Genomic DNA, 8,464 nt, shown 5'->3' on the forward strand with positions numbered 1-8,464 from the left:
ATCTAAGGATGCAGTAGACCTAAATTCTGTGGGGCAAAAGTAACATGCTTTCCTAACACAGTTCTCAGGAGAGTCATGACACTAACAGTGACTTTATTGGGGTGGCCCTGGTTTTATTTCATTTTATTATGACAGTGTTTTGGCTGAGAGCTTAAAACCGTAAGTCTAGCGACAAAAATTTGCAGTATCTGTCTCTTTTAAATATTGTGGTAATTGCTGGAACATAATTTGTTAAATTACAATTTATCTGTAGATAGGTGTAACAATTATACATGGCTCACTCTTTGATGTTTCCAAAACATCAAATAACAGAAAGAATAATGTATGTTTATGGAAATGAAAAATCTGGAAAATGGGATCTGAGCAAAGTGAGGGCTATTAACTGCATTGTTCTTCCTTCTTTTAAATGTTTTCCCACAGGAAATGTTCTCTCTCCATAGGAGTTTTTAGGTTTGTAGTATTTTATGGGAGAGAGAGAGGGAGGAGGTAATGGAACAAATTTACAGCTAAAATTACAAACTACCAATGAGATTAAACATCTCTTCCCTAGGCACATTTACTGAAGAGAATATAGAAGTTTCCAGTTCTGTTGTTCCAGCTCCCTGTGCTTGTTAAAGTGCAAAAGACAATCTGTACTTGCTTATTTTGTATCTAAGCAACTGTCAGACTCCATATCTACTAATAAGAAAGGGTATAATTATATGCTGCTACTTTAATTAGTAGCAGATGCCTATGTTTATGAAATAAAATGTAAGATTTTCTGCAGTGCAGAATCTTGCTTATATGCAAATTGCAAATGCACTTTTGCAAGTTTTAAAAGCTTTGCATGACCCTGGCTATATGCATCTGTTGTTTATGATAGATTATGGGTTCAATTATCAATTGCACTGAGCAACTGATCAATGGAGCTGGGACAGGTAAAGGTGGCTCTACATTATTTTTCTTCCTCCCCCAATCCTGGGGCTAGCTAGAGGTCTATGGACTGGCCCACTAAAGACCATTACGCTAGCAAGGATTGCCAGAGCACACTGCACTGTGGCCCCACCTCCTTTGGTTCCAAAACACTTCCTCTGAGGGCTGGCTGGGGCATGAGGTGTAACGCAGAGCTGATTACACCAGCTTTACACTAATTGAGGATTCTCCCATGCAGAAGGAATCCTGAACTGCCCACTTAGGGCAATTTTAAGGCTTCTGTGCTGCTCTAGCAGTGCAAAATGAGGTTAGCAAGGCATCTTGAAGTGCAAAATGAAGATTTGGCAAGAGCTCTTTTATAACGTTTTTCTTTAGGAGAAATAGTAAAGACAGGGCCTAGTGCCAAGGTTTGTTCTTCGTTTATCAAAGCACACCATGACTAAATTAAAAACAAAAGCCACAGCCTTCTTCACAAAGCAATGTAAATGTATATACAAAAGATACTGTATGGGGACAATCCGGCACTGGTAGGGGCTTGGAAAGGATAGTCTAAAAAAGTATATTCCACCTCTAACTTTTATGATTCTACACTTGTTTTTTATTAGAAGACAATATTTAACACCAAAAATTGTATGCCCATTTACTGAGATTTCTAGTTAACTGCAAATTGCAAGCCTCCATGCTTGCAAATTAGAGATGCCAACAGAATAATTGATTGCTCTGTCTTTATTGGCTGTCAGTCCTTTTTGGTGTCCTACCCTTACATTTATAACCGCCATTCATACAACTAATCAGGAATTTTGTTAGAACGAAACCAATGAGACTGGTCAGCAAATGTCTTCTTTGCTCTTCCGTAATTGGCCACTTGTTACATACTCTATGTCTTAGAATGTATGTGCATTAAGTAATGAACAAGTAATGATTACTGATCAAGATTAGGGATGTCTTACATGAATCCTGAATGTCTGTCTGTTGCTGTACTTCATACTTCCTAGTCCTTTAGAATTTCTTTGTACTCACAAATTGCTCCTCTAGTCCCATTACTCGTTAATCAAATTACAAGAATGAAACTTTGTTACATTGCACCTCAATAGTCTCTAATGGCTTGTGACTGTATAATTTTTGCCTTTGTAGTCTTTTTACTTCTCCTTTAAATCTGCAAGGACTCTGCTGTCTGCAGGGAGTGGCAACCATGTTTGTGTTCGCTGCCCTACAGCCTATCAGAGAAGAGACACATTGAGCACTTTCCCCTGGAGACTTGACTTTTGTTCTCTCTTGGTTTTGTTGTTCTCAGTTGAAAATCAAGGCCATTCTGACTGAAAATATCTGTTTGCATTTTGTGTGTGTAAAAACATGACAACGAAGTATGCACAGTAACACCACCATAATGATTATTACTAAGAACATCTATGGAGGCAGAAATGGTCTTGTTGAATGAGACACCTGGTAAGAATTTGGAACACAAGTAGTTAATCAAAATCTTTAGTAACTAGTTTACGAGCTGGGATATTTGCCGCCAAGACAGTAATACTTGCTGTATACATACTTCAAAAAGCCAAACTTCTCACGGCCTCTATCATCTAGTTCACCCATATAAAACCACTACAAGGTGCACTAGCCAGTATTTTAGGAAAGTAAACAGTAACTTTATTTAAACATATGATAATTTTTAAGTGATTGTCACTGGTGTTTAGCAATACTTTAAAACTCTCCTCTATGAGATAAGGAGTTTGTACCTTCTGCTACACTCTCAGCCATTTCTTAGGATCCATGCACAAGCAACACTCAATTAGACACTAAGAATTCATGAGTTTATATTAAATTACAGCTATTATAATACACAGACACTGTCCTCCCTCCCATGCACAGAGGGTAGATCCCTCAGGTAATCCCAAGATACGCAAAACACAAGTGGTGTTGTGCAAAACTGACATAACCTTTCACTTACATTGTCTTGATCTGATGGCTGCTCTGTACATGCCCTGCTCTATGTTGTATTAGAAAAGCTCTAAATTATACCAGCCTATATTTCAACAAGAGGCCAAATCCCAGGCCAGGATTTGCATAGTGTAAATTCACCCTAACCATGTCCCCTTTTCAGTAACCACACCCACTTTCCTGCTACATCACCGAAAAAGATGTAGTATAAAAGTCCCAATACCAGCTGAACACTTCTGCAGCAATCAATCAGCTTTCATTGGTGTGATCTTTGTGGGGCCACTTACTTAGGTTTTGTGGACAAAGTTCATTAGTGGAGTGGCACTGTGCCCAAAGAGCTGGCCCACAGGGTATGTAAGAAAGATGGCATAGGGCATGAGAATTTATATATGAAGAACTGCCTTTTCTATAGAGATTAAGATGAATGCCCTACCCTCTAATATGCAGACTTTGTATTAACTGATGCCATAGGAATACTGCTACAGTATATCAGTATTTCAACCTAGCTATAATTCTTCTGCTCTTCTGTGTGAATTGGTGAGCTATTGGGTTGGGTTTTTTTATCCATTAGATTTTTATATATATAAATTCCCACAGACATTTCTGCACATAGCTGCTAACAATCCTGTGGTGAGGTACCATGTATTTAAAATAGCCAGAGGCAAAAAGTAAAACAATTACCAAAGCCCAAATATCTCATTCTGCAAAACTAGCTTCTATAGATTTATAGGTTGTGTCCAGGTTTTGCTAATATGTTCCCAACAATCTCCTTTTATAGCCTTTATTTTTCTTCCTTAAGCCTATATCATTTCATTTTGACCCTTAACAACACTGGTCAAATTTTTCCACACAACCAATGATGCTACTGAGATAGAGGTTTAACAGCAGTGCAGTACATGCTGGACAACTCTGTATAATAATCAGCCCATTTCTTTCCATATAATGCCACCTTGTGTTATCAAATTACCAGTTGCCCATAGGAAGGAAAAGGCTCTTTTCTATGTATATAAAAACGGGGTCGGGCACTGAAAAAAGTTTTTATTTTACTGTACTGAAAAAAATTGGTTAAAGTTGGCAATATGCACACACTGGAAACCAGCACAGCAGTCTGGCAGCTCAGTCATCATGTTCTCATCTGCTAAAGAAAACCTTGAGTAGATCCATTTCCCTTTCTGCTTAGGGAACTAAACAATTGTAGGCATCTGCAGACTAATGGAGAATTAATTGACAGATGATGCTGAAGCAGCATTCTGTGGATTATCAAAAATATAATTAGTAACAATAGGTAGGGTGCATAAAGAAAAAAAATGTGAAGAAAAATCTCCATCACACTCTTCTTTATGTTGTCGTCATCTACCACAGTCCCTACGCTCCCCCATTATCACCTGGCTTTCAGGTTTTGATATCTGGACACACACACACACCTCTTTCCCTCTCCTCACAGACTTAAAATTTCATATTGCTCCTAGTCCCCAGCCTCCTTGCCCCCAACTTTACTTACTGTTGACGTTCAAGACTGGGTCAGTTTCCCCACTCACCATGATAGCTTACTCTTTGGATATTCCCATTCCTTATTTTCAAACTCTGATTCCCTCCTAAAACCCACCTCCATGCCATTTGTTTCAAATAGAAACCGATGTGATATGTTGTGATCATCTTTCCTTCCAAGATCATTCCTCCTTTGCCTGTCACTAGTTCCAAGGTTTTTTACACACCCATTTGATCCTACCCCTTCAGCTGCTAACTTCCTTTGGCCCTCACTTTCACCCCCCTCCCTCCCCAGTAGCCTCACTTTCTTCTGACTCTTTCACATCAAAATAAAACTGTGTGCCCATTTTCCTTCATCCTCAAAAAGCTACCTGTGAACCCTACCTCTCCAGCTACTGCCCCATCTCCCTGCATCTCTAATTTCACTGAAAGAGCCATTTATAACCATTGCCTCAAATTCCTCTCCTCCAAGTCCATCCTTAAACTGGTTGAACCTCGATTCTGCCCTCCTCATACCACTGGAAACTTTCCCAATGTGGTTTCTTTTTATGTATTACTATTGGAGAATAGATCTGAAATCAGCAAGATAAAATTCAATAAAGAAAGGCAGGTGCAATGTACTTCACTTAGGAAGGAAAAATCAAAACTACAAAAAAAGGGAATAACTGGCTATGGGGTAGTACTGCTGAAAAGGATCTGGGGGGTTATACTGAATCATACATTAAATGAGAGTCAAACATGTGATGCAGTTGCCAAAAAAAGGTTGATCTCATTCTGGGGTTATCAACTAGAGTGTCATATGTAAAACATGTGAAATAATTGTCCTGCTTTACTCGGCACTGGTGAGGACTCAGATGGAGTATTGTGTCCAATTCTGTAGCAAAGAAGATTTAGATTAGATATTAGGGTGAAAAACATTATAAGGGTAGCTAAGCTCTGGAATAGGCTTCCAAGGAGGTTGTGGAATCCCCATCATTGTAGGTTTTTAAGTACAGGTTGGGCAAACACCTCTCAGGGATGGTCTAGGTTTACCTCAGTGCCTCATCACAGGGAGCTGAACTTCATGACATCTCAAAGTCCCTTCTAACCCTACATTTCTATGATGCTATTATTCTCCTTGGCCAAATCTCATGATCCCTACTCCATCCTCATCCTACTCCACCTCTCTGCTACTTCCACACTGTTAATCACAACCTTCGCATCCTGTCCTCCCTCAGCTTTCATGCCATTGCCCTCTCCTGGTTCTCCTATCTCTCTAACCACTCACTCCTTCACTGGGTCTTCCTCTCCCCGATCTCTGTCCTTAGTCCCATCCTTCTCTCTCTCTCTCTCTCTTCAGCCTTTCCCTGTATTGTATCATCTGCTCACATGGTTTGAACTGCCATCTCTATACTGACAACATACTCCTTACTTCGGACAGTCTCACATCTCTGCCGGTCCGCCATCTCCTCCTGGATGACTCACTAACAACCCAAACATGGCCAAAACTGACCTCCATATCTTTCCTCTGAAACACTCTCCTTTCCCCTCCCTGCCAGTGTCAACATTACCACTACTGCATTTCCCATTTTAGCAGTCTCCAGTTTTTCAAGCACTTCAAATCCATCAAATGTTTAGCAAAAGCTTCTTGGTAATAGGATACAGAGCTTTTCGAAAGGTTAGGGATGAGCATGAAGACTGATCATTCCTCTCGTCTACAGAGGACAATGCTCCAGGTCAGGCTTCCAGTGCACTGGTACAGTGGAGTTGGAAAGTTTACACTGGTTCTTGTGCTGTACCTGCTCTGTGGATAAGAGGTGAAAGTAAGCTGGTATGCCCAGTACAACGGAGCAGTGGCTGGAGCCCCAGACCCTTTAAATTGCCTCCAGAAGCCTGCTGCTGGAGCCCTGGGGTAGCAGCTGCAGGGCTCCGGCAGCTATTTAAAGGGCCTAGGACTCCCCTGCTTCTACCGCCCCAGCCCTTTAAATAGCCGCTGGAGCCCCACCACTGCTACTCCAGGGGCTATTTAAAGGGCTGGGGCGGTAGGGTGGTGGAAGCAGGGGAGCCACAAGCCATTTAAATAGCCCCCAGAGCCCTGGGGTAGCGGGGGCTCCATGGGCATTTAAAAGGCCGGGGCTCCAGCTGCCTCTGCCATCCCAGTCCTTTAAATAGCCGCTGGAGCCCTGCCACTTCCCCAGGGCTCAGGCAGCTAATTAAAAGACCGGGGCAGTAGAAGCAGGGGAGCCCCGGGCCCTTTAAATAGCCCTCATAGCCCCAGGCTGCTGCTGCTGTTACCCCGGTGGGGGCGGCAGGAGGAGGAGGAGGGGACACTTACCTTACAGGGTGGGCTGGGGCTGGCTCTGATGCCCTCAGTCCCGCCCCTTCCAGCCTAGGCCCCAACCCTTCCGAGGGCCAGAGCTGGCCCCAGCGTACTGGTAAGTCACTCGACTTACTTTCACACCTGGGATAAACAGACAATTCTCCAGGGCCAATCTGGCAGCTTCCCTGAGCACAACACATTCATTTAAATGAAACTTGGCATTGCTTAATTAAAGGTGATAGTCCCTCCTTTCCACCTCCTTAAATCGTACAAAGCTGTCCCTTTTATGCATACATCAAGCCAAAAAGACCAATTGATAATGTGCAGCAGTTTTCTTTGTTCAATGATACCAGACTGCCCTCTACTGTAGAGACAGTACTTAGCATCTTTCCAAGTGAAAAACTTCTGTTGTGGTTCATTATCTGTTAACACCAAGTATTTGAAAATTTCTAGTAACTATCAAGACTAGCTCTTATCTAATATATATAAATATGATCCTTCATAGATTTCCAGACAGAAACTTTTGTGGTCGGTATAATTGGAAGACAATACAGAAATACTTTTATTTTAGTGAGATGATCTGGTTGCAGACTAAGAAAAACTCCCAAATAGGTTAATTTACACAGATAAAAAAAGGTCCTGCATGGCCTGACAACACTGAGAATTAGAAATCCTTTGTGAATACATAACAGAACAACAAATGGGAGCTGTAATGACCCATAGCCACATCCATAGACATTAGCTGACAGGTTATAATAGCACCTTCCATTTATATGGCACTTTCCATCCAAACTGCTTGTATTAGCTTTCAAGGCCCTTTACAATCTATCCCCACCCTATCATCTCTCATTCAGGCATCATGCCAGCCTCCACTGCCCGCTTTTAAAATTTTCAAACAAGCACCATCATTCTTTCTCCTATGGTGCCTCACACACTTGAAGGCTCTCTCTGTAAAAATCCACAAAGCTACCTCATTACTTACTTTCAAATGCCTCCTCAAAACTCTTTCTTGCCGTGATGCCTTCAAAACACTTATATTGTAAGCTGCTGATGGGCAGATACCACTCTGTATCGCAGATACACAGCATGATTGTCTGATTGTTTTCTTATACTCCTCTGTTTGTGTCTGTCTGTTGCCTCTTGTTTTATACTTAGATTGTAAGCTCCTTGGGGCAGGGACTGTCTTTTTGTTCTGTATTTGTACAGCACCTAACACAATGGTGTCCTGCTCCCAGGTGCTATTGTAATACAAACTGTAGCTTTTTTAATTTAAATTGAATTTTATATTAAACTACTATGGGTTCAGCTCCTGTTGCTACAGTTTCACGCTTAACAGAATGAAAATCACCTCTAGTGCTTTTTTCAAATTTGGAGATGCCAGGAACCCAGGACGACCAAGGTTAGCCACCACAGACACAATCACAAGTGCAAAGTCTTATTTGTACTACAAGTGTTATTAAAGTAATAAGTTACCATTACCTATGCATATATAAATCATACAAAAATCCACACCATGACTAAGACGGTACTCATACTCCCATCTTCAAAGATAGTCAAGGGTCTGATGGATCTCTCAGTAGATGATCAACAGAGGGAAGGTTCCTGCTGGGGTTTCCAGTGGGGTCATTTCTTGGGGTCTTCCCACTTTTACCCAATCAGGGAACCTTGTTTATATTGTTGTTCTGAACATACACCATACCTTGTGCATATGCATGAGGTTTTCAAGCCTCTTTTCCTTACCTGTTCTTCCACACCCCATTAATATTGGGGTGTCCCATTTTTATAGCTTGTTTCTTAGTTCCTCTTATTCTCATTAGCATTTACGCA

Source organism: Dermochelys coriacea, chromosome 2, assembly GCF_009764565.3.
Source record: "Dermochelys coriacea isolate rDerCor1 chromosome 2, rDerCor1.pri.v4, whole genome shotgun sequence".
In the NCBI taxonomy this organism is placed as follows: domain Eukaryota; kingdom Metazoa; phylum Chordata; order Testudines; family Dermochelyidae; genus Dermochelys; species Dermochelys coriacea.